Below are 15,184 nucleotides of genomic sequence, written 5' to 3' on the forward strand. Positions count from 1 at the left end.
TCAACATCGGTAATCTAAAAGTTAGCTTTTATCACAGATAAAATAAGTTTTGGACGTCCAAGCTGAAGGTACTGTGAGACCAGGTTCTATCCCTGCACTGGTTTCAAGCTAGAGGAGCTCACACACTCTACAGTGCCACGTAGTTGAGAATTCTGAGGCATTTTCAATAAATTATCACCTTTAGAGAGCTTGAAAACGTATTAAAGACCTGTCTTATCATCTTACCATGGCTAGCCACTGCATCGATCTGCGATGCCAAGTCAAATCTGCCGTTAATAATTAATGGTTCGTCTGGGAGAGGCACATGCATTTTGTGATCACTCCGCTGAACAGAGACAGTGCAGATTTGTTCATGGAGGATAAAAGTGCTCTTGCACAGATGAGCATTGTAGACACACAAACCCTTCAAACTGACACACACGCACATTTACATGCACACAGCGGCACTGGCTCTAATCTGTGATGCACCCAATATGTGTATGAGTTATTGGCTTGCTCTGTATGAGGCAAAGCTATATTGCACAGACAAACCTGCACGCTACTTTACATGCACCAATTCAATCAGTATCTTGCCTGGCTCCTGTACCAGTGGGCCAACCAGATGCCCGAGATTCAGCCACCCTACGCACCAACACCATACAGATAAGGAGAGTAAAAGTATCCAAAAATACCCATACATTAATCCAACTGTGATTTTTGGTCATAATCCATGTTGCCTGTCTGGTGTGTGGAGATGATCCCTTATATTAAAAGGGGGGCAGTATCTAATCAGGATCATGGCTGCCCACACACAAAACAGAGGCGTGTTAAACACTGTAAAAAGATCTCAGGTCACTGTGCAAGATAAAAGAACAATTCAAGTGAGAAATTAAGATAGAGAGAGCTGCAGACAGAAAGCGAGGGAGGGAAACGTGACAGAGAGCTACAGAATGGCAGGCACTCATTGAATTATTCTCACACACAGAGATTTGGCCCAGATCAGCCAGAGAGATAAAGGAAGAGGATTACACTCTGGCTGAAAGACTTGGAAGTATTCTGAATATCCTCTGACTCTCTGCCACTCCTACAAAGTCACCTCTGACGATGGAACAATCTGTTTGCACAGTGATACATCAAAAACACACAAGTGCATTTCGGGGAAGGTCAGGCCATTCAAAGATAAAGAAGCAGAAGAGCAGAGCCTGTGGGGCTGAAAACGCATGATATGAAGTCTGAACAGGACTTACCACTGCTAAAGAAGGCTGGTTTACATCTGTCCAGAACTGTTCATGTCATCAAGCTCCAACCAGACCAGGGAGGCCACAGGAAGACTATCAGTATCTGACACACACAAAAAAAACACATTTCAATAAAAAAACACATTTCAATAAAAGATTTCAACGGTTGGGTGGGTTTTGTTGCATTGCTGGATATCATTTGTGGGTTAGGATAAATTATATTTGCCAAATTGAGAATTTAAGACAGAACAACTTGAATATAACAAGTTTCGCAGGGCAGAGTGATAAGAAAGATGCTAACAAACTGTTAAACAAACAAAGAAAAAATGGAGGGAAATCCTAAAATGGGCACCGACTAAATGCTGCACACAAATGTTGCAATTAACCCTCAAAGCAAAGGGAAATGTATGAGCTGGTTCAGTAAATTCAAATGCACTGGGAGGCCTGTCTTAAAAGAGATTATGGACAGTTTAAACTTTTGTGTCCTGTATTTGGCACCAACAACAACAGAGAAATCGGTCAGGTTTTAATAAACTTTCATTCCCTTAAGTCAAATGTGTCCGGATACTGTTAGTGTCTGGAAATGAATCCTGATGAGGAAAGTTTGAGGCCTTCTGACATTGTGGTGATTGTCTTTTTTGTTGTGGATATGTTTGATCAGTAACATCAAAACATAACATAAAATCTATTTGTTTTTTTAAAACTTTATTATCATATTTGATTGACTTACCTCTCCTCTATTGCACCTGACCATGCTGTTTTACAACCAGGAAGTAACAAACCTGTGCCACCATGTTTGAACTCCTTTTAAGGAAGGGCTTATTGGGGAATGTACCAAACGTACAGAATGGGGGTGGGGGTGGGGGGGTGGGGGGGGGGTTTGTGTTAAAGTTCTTGTTTTTTAAGTAGATGTTGGTCTGATTTTACTTCTTAAAATATGCAGTTTATTATACATATCATAAATGAGAAACAGAAAAATCATTGATAATTTTTTTTTACATGAAAGAAGAATGATGGTCATAATTTAAAGGGCATTTTCTTGACAAAAAACTAAAAAAAGGATAACGGGGAAGTGAAGGGAATTCTTGCAAAACGTCACCTCCTAACAAAGTGGAAGGACAAGTGATTCAACGATTATCTCTTCAGAGATGATTCAGTTCAGAGAACGACTGGATTCTTGGCTTATTGATTATGGTTTGTTCTAGAAGACAGCATGAGATTTTACAACGTAAACATGCCTATGTCTATCGATACAGTCATTACCTGAGTTTAGCAAACTAGCATGCTAACATTTGCCAAGCATCATGTCCCCAAAAGTAGGGTTGGGTCTACATTTGGATGTTTTGCAAAAGAAAAACAAAAGACAAATTAAGATCTTGGACCAGATAATGACTCTAAATAAAAAGTCAAAGATGCACTCAACATTCATATATTTACCAAACTTCTATACTTTGTGACCCACTGTGTCTAAATTCTTCTGTAAAATGAGGATATGTGAGAAAACGTATCTGTTGGCAAATCAGAATTTCAAAGGGAATAATATATAATGCCCTGATAAGGAGAGGAAAGGTGTCCATCTTTTCAGATCTTGAGGTAGCAGTGAGCGTCACAGGCTTTCACTTCCTGAAGCAGCTGGATGTTGGTGATGCTGCTCTCTAGGGATCTTAAATCACTTATTGATTTCTGTCAAAGAAAGAATGGACAGACAGCAGTTTTTTCCTCCCTCCACGGCTCATTTTGTGATTTTTATTTTTTTACTCTTCCAAGCCATTGGAATGATCAAGGTCAGATTTATTGTGGTGGAAAAAAAAGAGTTGTTTACTCTGCCTTCTGCTGAAAATAAAAACAAGTACAGGCAGACGTTTTGCTTTCGTGTGTATCTCTTGTGTGTGAGTGTGTAAGGGCAGCCATGGAGTTGCTTATCCAGAAGGGTCAAAGACATAACAAGTTGTAATCTCCTTGTGGACAACCTTCTCACCTAACAACACAGCGACATCTAACAAAGACCCCAGCCTGCGCCCTCAGCTGTCGCCTTCCCTCTTGGCTTCCAACAGCAGACCCAAGACAACCGATTCATGGCCGCTCTGCCTATATCGACTTGTTAGATGAATTCAAACTTCACATGTCAATTAAATGAGGGTTGCTCTGATGATTAGCAGATCCCACTAATTGACGCTGTCTCCCTCCTCCTCTTTCCTCCTTTTTTTTTTGTTGCCTCCTTCCCCTCCTCCTTCTCTCTCTCCATGCCATTTTCCACATGGAGGAGCAGGGGAAAGGGGCTTTGTGTCATCGGGCCCCATGCCCCATGTCAAAAAATGGCTCCTCAGCCTCTTGGCTCCTCCTCTGAGACTCCCCAAGATTGCCTTTCTTGTCCCCAGGATGCAAGAAAAGATGTACATTAGTGGTAGGCTATATTTGTTCAGTGGTCACATATAGTTGACACAAGCGTGAAAAAAAGGATACATAGGGTTGAGGGTATACATTTCATCCTGTTTAGCCCCAAAGCACCAGGATGCTGGCTAAGATGCAAAGAAACAACCGGCGCAACCCATGTGCACCTCACAGACATGAGTGCGGAAGCCCACTCTCAGTGGCACACACACTTCCACACGTGCATCCCGGCAGATAATTACCCCAACAGCCTCTGGTGAGCAGAACGCCCATGTGGGCCCCATAACCGCTTTAGACAAGGGCCATGGCACACCCAAGACCCTCCTTCTTTGTCTATCTCCCAGACCATGTGTTTGTTTTGCTTGACTCAATGAACTTGATCTGAGAATCTTCACAGCATTTTGTTCCACGCCTAACTCTCTGATGTGGAAAAATCAGCCTATGGAAATGAGATATTCAAAGCATGCCCTTCTTAGATTTATGCATTTATCTATGTATGCGTTTTGTCTATATTTCTCTCAGGTGAAACTATCTTGTTTTACGGCTCTGAGAAAATGTATACCTTCAGAGAGCATGAATTCACACTTAGCTAGAGTAGGTGCAATAAAATATCTTAATGTTGTAAGTTAAGTAGAAGTATGCATCATCCAAAGAACAACATTTTCTTTAAAAAGCACACATTATTTAATAATATTTCCATACTTCACTGCTTTGGGTATGTTTCACTCCTACACCCAAAAAACTCTTAAAACCATGTTCAAGTAGTTGTTTGCTTCCAGCATGCTGTGCTTAAACTCTAGGAGTACAAAATCCTTGTGAAATTCTTGCATATTTAGTGAGTCATTCCTTTCATACCCAACGTAAGTGGTTACTGCAGGTGTTGGATGAATGCATTGAAGTAAAAAACTGGGCTAGTTCCCGTATGCACATCAATACACCCACGCACATATGCCCTGCTCTGATCACTTTGACAAGTGTGTCATGTTGGCGCTATCCGAGGACTTGACAATATTGGGCTTTTTGATGGCAAGCAAGGCAGAAAACTCTCCTCCAGTCTTAAGCAGCGCTCTAATCATCCCTCATCACAATTAAACACGGCAGACAGCAGCTCCAAACACGGGGTGACATCTAAAAACTCTGTGAATGGTTCCTTCCCCCCCATGCCTCCCCTTCCATCACCTAATGTTCAACACCAACCAAGCATCACATAGACCTACATTCACAGCTTCAACACAAAAAAGTGCAGCAGGCCAGTGCGGTCCAGACGGTTTCGTTTGCACTTTATCAGAGCTCACAAAAACAGCAACGCCTCATTGAGCCACAATTTGCAGCGAGTTTCCTACAAGAAGCAAAACAAAGAACGGGGCGGCTTGGTCTTCCTTTTTGTGCCAAAGCAGCGGACCAGAGAGAACACACACACACACACTCACTCACACACACACACACTCACACACATATATACACAAAGCCAAAGTAGAGAGAGTACAGACAGAGAGAGAAAAGTGAGAGCAGCAAGAAAACACGTCTGTCACATCCTTCAAAGCACAACATGAGTAAGCTGCTGCACACTTGTGAACAAAACTTTAATTTATTCTGAAAAAGGAAAATGATGTGTTAATGCTCAATAAACACACAACATATAATGTATCTACGGCAACTTCAACCTCTTACGTCAGTCTCACAATAGCTAGAGAACAATGGGTTGTCCTCATGACTGGGTCACGGACAAGGCAGCATTTAAAAACCGCTTGGGGATAAAATACTTCTGCTGGGACAATTGCCCCCCCCCCCTGCCCGTCTCTCTTCCTCGCTCGTTGTCTCCCTCGCTGTTCCCCTCTAGTTTTACTACCACGATAATTCCTGAGTGAGTGAGTAAGCGAGTGTGTTATGTGTGCGTGAGCCAGCCAAGGCTGAAGCCCTGTTTGTGCATTTGTGTAGTCATGCAAGGGCGCGTGTGAATGAGCGCTTTGCTCGTGTGTGCAGAGGCAGACAGAAGTCTTGCAAAGTGAGAGGAGGCTTTTTTACATTCAGGCCATCAGACAGACAAAATATACAGTTAGGGAGTTTGGTTTTGTCTCCCAATGCACACACAACACTGGTGAATTAAAGGAAACCCTGCAACCACTGTGATTATCTTCGAAATGAGGGTGAAGCAAATGACACAACAATGTCTTAAGGATAAAGGCGCTACATGAAACCAATCCAAATAAACAAAGACAAAGAGTTGCTTTACAATGCATACATAAGAACATATTCATTAGCATAAAAAATTAGATCAAAAGGCTTTTTCAAGTTCAGTATGCAGCCTTCTCCTTAAAGAATTCTTCATCAGACTTCAGACAAAAACACCCTGCCCCCTCCTCCCTGCTCCATCCCTTTATCAACAACATTACACTGCAATTTGTAACAGAGAAGAACAGCAACTCTCAAGGAGAAATGATGTCGCCATGACAAGTCTGATGAAGTTGAACTGCTCATTCAGTCACTCAACCTTTATTTATACTCGAAAGATAATTGAGGAGCAACCCTCATTTACATTGACATTAAGTCATTACAAAATCAATTAAAAGACAGACCACATTCATCAAAAATAAACTGAAGAAGATGCAAGAGATGTGCGGATTGACCTAATCTCAATATCTCAATATCACCCCAAAGCTTAAATAAAGAACCGAGGAGCTCACAGTGCGGGAGGGCTTGAAATAGTAGAAATGCGAGGAATATGACACACATTCAAGACGTTTTCTAGAAACAAGCTGTGGCATTAAACATCAAAATGAAAGCCCATCTCTGATGTTTTTAAAAATTTCTTCCATTACAGTTTTCTCTGGTAGAAAATTATCAAAAGTCACTTTCACTGTTTCATCTCGCCTGGTTTACATTTAGCTTTTTACCCCAAAATATGTTGAATATACTTCAAATATGTGTTTACACTTAGACATCAAGTCCTTCAAATCACCAGGTTCACAATGAACTCAGTGTAAGTCCCACAGTAAAAGCATGCAGAATCATGAAAAGTGAGTAATTTGGCATTGTAAAGTCCGCATCACAGCCTTCACACACTTACACGCCTTTAAGTGACGGTAGAGACTGAGATTGGGCCATTGTGCCTTGTGCAAGAAAGTGTGCATTGGTCGCTCCCTTTTTGACCTTACCCCCTCCCCAAGATGGCTATACCATCTCTCTAGCCGACAGCTGTTGGTCCTGGTACAGGATGGGTGTGTGTGTGTGTGTGTGTTGTTTTGTCTGCCTGTGAGTGCATAAATAAATGATGAAAGTGCTGCATCTTTGGGACAGGGTTAAGGCCAAGTGCAGCTTTTCCTTCCTGTCAGCAAGGCAAAGAAAAAAAAGGGTCTGAGCTGACCACTAATTGGAAGTGGCGAGGTGATCTGATGACACTGCGGGGATACTTTGGTTTGTCACAACGTGTAAAGGCCCTTAAATTTCAAGGGTGGCTGCCCACAAGGAGGAGTTAATCAATGCACAGCTTAACGCAGACGACTCAGGACAGAGCACAGTGGCTGGTCCCGGGGTAACTGAGGTTGAAGCCAAGAGACATTCCAGGAAGACGCTTACATCCTCCTACTGACTTTGAAGCTGTTACAACTATACCTCCAGCAATACATCATCCGAGAAACTGTACTTATATTTTATGTCATGACTGTCATCAAAAGCAGACACAGCAGCTGACGAGCTCCTGAGTGTGGTTATTTACCTCAGACAGAGCTGGAAAGCAGGCAGCAGCACAATCTGCTGAGACCAGCATGATAGAGAGACGGTACAAGAGAGGATAAAAATGTATACGCTCCGAACATCAATCATGGTCACAATATAGTGATTCCATACACAATCGATTTCCACAGTGACTTCACTCCCGACAGCACATATAATACTTTCCCAACAACTCTCTTCACACTGAAGAAGGCATTTGATATGGAGCACAGGAAAACGGTGGTGGAAAACCGAATGTGTTCAGGTACCTAAACATGTCATATGGTCAATTCTCTTCTGAAGTGAAGAGCATCAGATGTACACATGCACCTCATATAGATAAACCCCTCTTTTTTTTCACTGACGTTCCAGCTCTAGCTCACACACATGCATATTAACAGCCGCCCTACACTCACTTGTAAAGTTGGAATTTACACTTGTGTACTAAAAACAGCTTGAGAGAAACAAACACATTAAAATCCCAAATGCTGAGGTCTTCAAAGTGTGTCAGCAGTTGGGGTTCACTTATTGTTTATATGTTTACTGTAATAGAGGGGGCAAAAAAACTGTTGCACACTAATCATTTTACAAGGGAAAACGTAAAAACTGCTTGAATTTCAAAGAGCTTCCAATGAATCCTCTCACACATGTGAAACGTTGGTCTCATATGTGCTTTAAGACCCCCTTTGGAGCTTCTCTAAGTAAAATGAAGACCTTTAGAAACCAATTTACATTGTAAACACACCATGTAAATCTTGTTTACTGTGTTTGGGGGTCTGCAAGCACCATGCAGGACTGAGGATGCAGACTTAGGGAATGTCCCTGGACCACCACACACACACAGACACACACACACATCAACACACACGGTGCTCATCCTGCACCCACCGGCTGCATGCCCCCCCCTGGGGAGAGCGCCTACCTCCTGACCCCCTCCAACAGGGGGGTCAAAGGGAATTTAACACAAGGGTTCCACATTCCTCGAAGGTGATAATTGATGTAGCTGCTGGCAGGGGGTCACCAGGCACAGGGTAAACAAGCAGTGACTCCCTATGGCCCTCCCCTTCGCACCCCGCTTAACAGTATGCACGGCTGTGACCTGCGTAAATTACAGCATCAAACCTGGTGTGACAGTGTGTCACCCGTCACAGCAAACTGGCGCTGTTTGGTGACTGAGCACCCAGGTGTTTCAGTTAACTGTTACTAAACCACCAGCCAGACAAGCCGCTTCACATATACCGTCAAATACAAGCTGGATGCTGAAGGCAAGCCGCTTGGAATAAGTAAAAAAAAAAGATCTTCCTTTAACAACCTAGTCACACTTCTCTTTCTTATTTCCCTGGGAAGAAGAAAAGAGAGATTGCTGAATATTTGACTACATTTTCAACTCTGGGATTGTTTCTTAATCATTCTCTATAATTCAATTTGGCCTTGAACTCATCATGAGATTCAGAGACAATATTTTATCTATAGGAATTATTTGGTTACGATAAATCTGTAGTAACTTTAAATTAATTTCATTGGTACAAAAACATTCAAGGAAAAGGCAGGTAACATTTCATGGTTTTTTTTTGCACTATAAAAAAAAAAGAATGAAAGGTTCAAAACGAACGAGAAATTTCTCCTACTAATAAGTATTGTTCGTTTAACAAAAGGCTGAAATATCGCATCCCATTATTGCAAAAAGCAAAAACAAACGGTGGTAAAGTTATTGCACAGGGTTACATGTCTCATTGTTATACTAGATATGGGCACTTTGGTTTTGATCATTTCTTCCCATCCTGTTGCACCAAATCTGTATAAATCTGAAAATGAAAATAGTCCCCAGTGGTTTTAGGATATATATCTCAGCCAAGTAGGAATATGTTTTTTATGGATTTTTATTTTATTTGACAGGAACGAAATGGCATGAGGCTAAGAGTCAGGCAGCTAAAATGTTGTTCATATATTAGCTCTCTTTGTGGTGTTTGTACTCTTAAAAAAAAATGACAACATTGACAACATGTGAAGGTTACGAGGTTTAATAAAATATGTAAAATACATTTGCATATGATACAATTATTCAAAGAACGTGCTTGAAAAGAGGCATCAAAGGTTAAAGTGTCTTAATTTGTAGAATTTAAAGAGATGATATATTTACAGATGTCCTGCGTGTTGTTAGTGGTGGTTAGTTTAGATGGGGGACTTGGCAGTGTGGTTATTTCCTGGTCTCTGCCCACATGTGCCCCCCCCCCCCCCCCCCCCAGCCACACAAAATACGGCTCGGGGAGGTTATAAAATCCAAGGGGGTGATTAAGAAGCAGGAATAATGGCCTCCACAAAACTAGGAATGTGTTTAACTACTACAACAGCTCCAGATTCTTTAGAATCTTTCTGATTCAGACGGCCACCATTAATATCAGGAATTGCTGTGTTTGAGCAGGAACTGTAGAGGTTTTACCAGGACTTTCAAAGGAACTGGTTCTGGAAAAAAACATGAGAAGCACAAGCATGTGCAGCAGGTTTATGATTTATGTCTGAGTTTGACCCAGGAGGAATTAGGGTGGGTGTATCTAGACCTGTGCTGACCTAACCCACCAATTCTGCATTGTTGGAGTTAGGTGGATCCTTCTTAATCCAGGATTAGAAAAGTCAAATATACAAACACCTTCACCTCTGCTCTCTTTCTCACATACAGACACACGAAAAAAGAGGGAACGGTAGAAAGAGTTACTGCTGGCTACTGCCTGCCTGCTAAGCATGTCCAAACCCCCAAACCCCATCACTTTCCTCATTACTAGAGCTTCATGGCTTTTTAGGGCTCTGTGCTTTATCTGGGATTTCACATTTCCCAGCCTGCCACTTGACATGGCTCACCCAGCTGCCAGCAATCAAGTAGCAGAGGGCAGCGGTCAGACCTGGCTGAGTCTTCAGGCTGCACCTTGATTTGAGAATTGCACATCACAGCCACTGGCCCCGTTAAGCTTCGGTAATTACAGGCCACACATCCCCATCGTGCCTCCGAGACCTATTTCTACTCCACGTCATACACTGACCTGGCATAATGGGTGGAGGGGAATGAGGGGAGGGGATACATGGAGAGAGAGAGAGAGATGGTCACGGGTCAAAGGTGGTCTCTTAGGATGTGTATCTGTGCTTCAAAAGGCATAAAGAGTGACAGTGTTAGAAAAAGAAGTAAGACTATGCTCCATTGTGCTGTCAATCTTAGTTTGTTGCATGCAAAGAGTATCTCTGTGTTTTTATGTGTGCATGTACATGTGTGCTTGCATCTACAGTACACACATTGTTTGTGTGTGTGCCTAATTGTGAGGTAAGCAAAAAAGTTGCCTTTAAAGTTGGCAATAAATATCCTGCCAGTAATGCTAAACACCTGCCCGTAAAGCCCAGAGGAATGCTAAATGAAACCAAGTTTCAGAGCCTGTCTCCTGTCTGGGGTCTCCAGTCAAGACAGCAGGATTTGTAATGGCTGTATCCTGGATTATTGAGTTCAAGCAGAAAAATTCATGACATGGTCGGACAACACCGCTTTTCCTTCCTTTTAACGACCGGTGCAGCGACTCACATTTGTCCCCTTTACAGAAGAGACAGAAAAGCCCAGACTGTTCCTCCATGTAATTGCACACACGAATCAATGCTGAAACTTTTGGCATCAAAAACTTGTCAAAACACATCATGGCAAGATTTTCTCTTACCACCACTGTTACACTTGAGTGATCAAAGCTTTTCATGGTTGGTGTTGTATAATAATAGTGGACACATGGGTGTTTAAACAAAAAAAAAAAATGTTCCCAGTGTTCTTGGTGCAAGTGTGAGCCAGATAAAGTAAGACAGATGATTACTACAACTCAAAACACGTCCTCAGTTCTTGTTGCCCCTGGGTCACAAACATATTTAAGCACACATGCCTTCTCCATGCACATAGATAACCGTGCACTCATGCACAGATGCTTGTAGATTCACAAAGACAAACAGTGTCAGAACAGGAAGAGGCTCTCAATGTGGACTGGAGCCTCCATGGGTGAAAGAGAACATCTGACCCCGGAGCCACAGACGCTGTCGTTTGTCCTCATCTCTGGTTTCGATTCCCTCAAGTCCTGACGCCTTCCTCCCGCTGCACCTGTCCAGCACCAATAGACCCCCTGCCCAGACCCTTTCACCACAGAGAATATATGGCCTTGCTCCTTGGTCCAGCCAAGCTAATTGCCCCTGGCCACAAACTGGCTCCAAACATCACAGCAGTACAGGGAATGAAGCTGCCGTAACCACCTTTCGGCCTCCCCTCTCTCTCTCTCTCTGGTGCCCTTTCATTCCTCCACACAGACCAGATAGGCTGACCAAGCAGGAGCGTTTACTACAGGAGTCACAGGCTGCCCCATTCAACCCAGAGATTAAGCACTGCTGTCTACACGCAACCATGAATAATGAAGCTATCACCCTAGACAGGCAGGCAACAGCAGTGTGAGTTATATACACCAGTAAGGCAGCTGCACACACGTGCAGAACGCACAGTAGCAGCACAACTGTATAGCTCATGCATTATTTCACATTGCAGAAGACTCACTTAGAGCCAATTAAACATTTTCAATGACCTGCAGGCTTACTATAAGTCTTTAATTTTAGCTTACAATAGGACAATTCACTGATGTAAAAAGCAGTGGGCTCCATGTGCAATGAAGTGTAACAAGGCCCCTACACGCTTATTATGCTCAAGTGCCCTTGGAAACTCTTGCAAGTAAGTGTGTGCTATAAATTTACAGGCTGAAACAATGCCATTTATTTACAGATGGGAGGTATAAGCACTCTTAATAACACTGTTGTATTGTAAGACATCAACACAATGCTGCTTCCAAGACATGTGTCAATAACCTAATTAATGCATCAAATCTAAATGTCCATTCCTTATCTCAGGATGTAAAAAGTACTATGAGGATAAAGGTGACATTTGCTGTTATGTTATCAGCAGGAAGCAGTGTTGTTGCTTTTACAAGAAACGTTTTTTAAGGTATAATTGATGATGTGTCTGTATTATATTATAAATAATTATTACCTGTAAAGTAAACTATGACCGCTCCACATCATTTCAGACTAAGTGCTGAAAATCAGGACAGCAGGTGGTGAGCTGATGAAAGCAACCTGTTCATCATCTGCGGAAATAATGTCCATCTGTCCACTCTCTCTATGATACACACTTTAGTGAGAACATGTACTGTAATTTTTTAGTGCATATCGGTGATGTAACACACTCTTGATTGTGCAGTGTTGTTTTCATGTTTTTATTTATATGTGTTTAAACAGAATGAAATCTTAAAAAATAAAAAAAATAAAAATGGGTTGATGTTTTTGAATATGTTTAAAAAATAATCTTCCGCACTTAAATCTTTACTTAACATATCTTACGGACCTAAACTCTCCCTCACTGCCTGCACACAGCAGCAGGCTGTACCTGACGTGCGGGTGGATAATAGCAGACATCACGTGACTGCAGCACTTTCAGTCTGGACGCACGGCAGGGTCTGTCAGAGCTTCCCTGGTGAGGACGACACAAACACGCACTGGACGGATAAAAATAGACGTCATTCATGTGCTGAGAGGACGATTACAAAGCCACAGAACGCACATTCAACTTGGTAAACTTCAGCGTGGTCGCTTCATTTTATGAGTGTTGTCATTCCAAATCTGACTTTGTATAATCTGTCCAGTTTATTGGATCAAGAAGCGTAAAAGCGCACATATAAACCCCGCGCGGATTTCACTCCTCCCTCCTGCTATTCCAGTCAAAACAGTGTTGTCTGTTCCATCGCTGCACACACCTCACTCCCGTCTCATAACAGCGACACGGACACTATTCCTTAATGCACTAAATAAGTCTTATCGCCTCTACTCTGCGCTGCGTCACAGACTTCAGACAGGGCAAAGTGTGGCACCATGTCTGAACTTGCATGAATGAAAGTGACGGAATTTAAGCACTCAGTCAGCAGGCGACTCACTCAGCCTCCAGTGCGTCTGTCTGGCTCGCCTGTGTGGCGCTCTCTCCTGCATCCTTCAATGAGCATCACTCTGTAGAGCCGGTGCATGGCATCCTTCTTTACAAACACCGGTCCTGGACATCCTAGACAGCCCGTCCTGCGACATATTTTTAGTTTGGACCCGTTGATGTCACTTCCTGCCTGGGTAATAGCCTGCTCAAATGAGCACAAGGATGTGGAGGGGTGTTCTGGGAGCCGTCGGAGAGGGGGGGATTGTCGAGGGTCACACGGAAGGCAAGTTCACAAGGTCACGCAGAGGCGAAATTTCCACAGGCAGACAAGAAAAGCGCGTTCGTCTTTAAAATGACAGCCATCATCCCATCTGGTTCACTCCAACTGTGCCCTATACTTTTATATAACCAGTCACATCCACATCATCCTACCCCCCTGTGATGCGCCGGCGAGTTTCATTTCCTGCTACGCTGTGCGCATTTACGGTCACGATTATGCAACGATGAAGGCGGCATCATCAGTCAAAATGTCTGTTTGACTATATGCATCACAATATGTTAGAACATGAACATGCTCAAAAGACACTGTAGTTTATCACAGAGTCCTAGGACACCTGTTGATGCCAAATTAAGATCATGTAAAGAAAAACTCCTGGAGCTGAAATTCTACAATCAGGTTTATTTCTTTCTTAATCTGTTTAAAATGAGCTCACAGACGATGCTTTTTACTTCTTAACTAATACATGCTCCTAAGTTTTAAGCCATTTATTGCTTTATGACGTGTGCATGTCCGTTGACACACATTTAAGTCAACTTAGGCTCAATGAGGACCAATAATTCTGAGCCAGGTGCCTTGGGGAGACTAAATGCTCTTTAATGATGTGGTGAAAGCACACTAAGGTTATGTGCATGATGGGTGAAGCCAGCCAGTTTGAGAGTGGACTCCTGCAAAGAGTGCTATCCTGTTTCCTCACCCAGGACGTTCGTCTTTACCTTTGAACCCAGGCCCAGCAGTCCATCTCTGATCTACAGACGATATCCTCTTACCCTAACCTGCCCCGCTTGCAGGCCCCTGTGATAGATGACCATCAGCATGCCAATACTGCACAATATTTCAATTTCCTGCCCAGTAAAAGGAATTTAAGAGGGATTGAGTGAAGTTCAGAGGCACAGTGTGGTGCCTCCAGCTCACAAAGCAGCTCCCAGCCTCATGCTGAAGACCCTGAGATCCAAACATTCAGCTGAGAACATTCCAGAGACCAGGTCCTCTCTGTGTCAAAATAACAACCCCTGCTGCCATCATCCAGCCTGACGAACAGCAGTGGAGTGACCCAACGGCCACTGTGAGTGCAACGTTACAAAGATCAGAGAATTTATTTTATTCAATAATAATTAGAAAGTTTTCCTGCAGGCCCGGCCAATGCCAGCCTGGTTTGTATGTGGTCTGTTGTGCTATAACTAGCGGGCATGTTTTTGCACATTAGTGAATTCCAAGTTATGATATTTTAACAAAACATGTCGTCCCTTTCTCACCATCAATCATAATAAAACGTCTGTCTGGGCCACAGATTTTCTGTAAGTAAACCCAAGCTCTAAACAAATATGCAGCATTTCATTGATTTTGATATTTTGTCCATCTATTGACTCAAAGAAATACCAGACCAGATTTAGTATTGGTTGATTGTAGAAATGAATTGTTGACCTTTAAAATAAAAGTGTGACAGAAACAAAAGGCCCAGATAACTACGTTTCTGACCACATCTCCGAGTCATATACTGAGTCTAAACATCCTGACTTAAAATTCATTATTTAACGTTATTTCTTGGTAAGAAACGTTGTTTTTTTTCATTCTTTATTTCACAAAATGTATAAATATTCTGAAAGAACA

The 15,184-nt window shown here is 42.5% G+C and overlaps 1 long non-coding RNA gene across 4 annotated transcripts in view; it reads right to left on the reverse strand.

Moving 5' to 3' along the window:
* Nucleotides 1-15,184, reverse strand: part of LOC109985499 (uncharacterized) — a 98,354-nt gene that overhangs the window by 70,810 nt on the left and 12,360 nt on the right. For 3 of the 4 annotated variants that reach the window (XR_002278025.2, XR_002278024.2, XR_010666881.1), the window contains exons 1-2: nt 13,307-13,713; nt 1,227-1,320 (exon numbers count right to left, since the gene is read on the reverse strand). This is a non-coding gene — a long non-coding RNA (uncharacterized lncRNA). Of the gene's footprint in view, nt 1-1,226; nt 1,321-13,306; nt 13,714-15,184 lie in introns of those variants that run through there. The other variant, XR_010666882.1, reaches the window with a different exon arrangement.

This window comes from Labrus bergylta, chromosome 9 (assembly GCF_963930695.1).
Source record: "Labrus bergylta chromosome 9, fLabBer1.1, whole genome shotgun sequence".
Taxonomy (NCBI): Eukaryota; Metazoa; Chordata; class Actinopteri; order Labriformes; family Labridae; genus Labrus; species Labrus bergylta.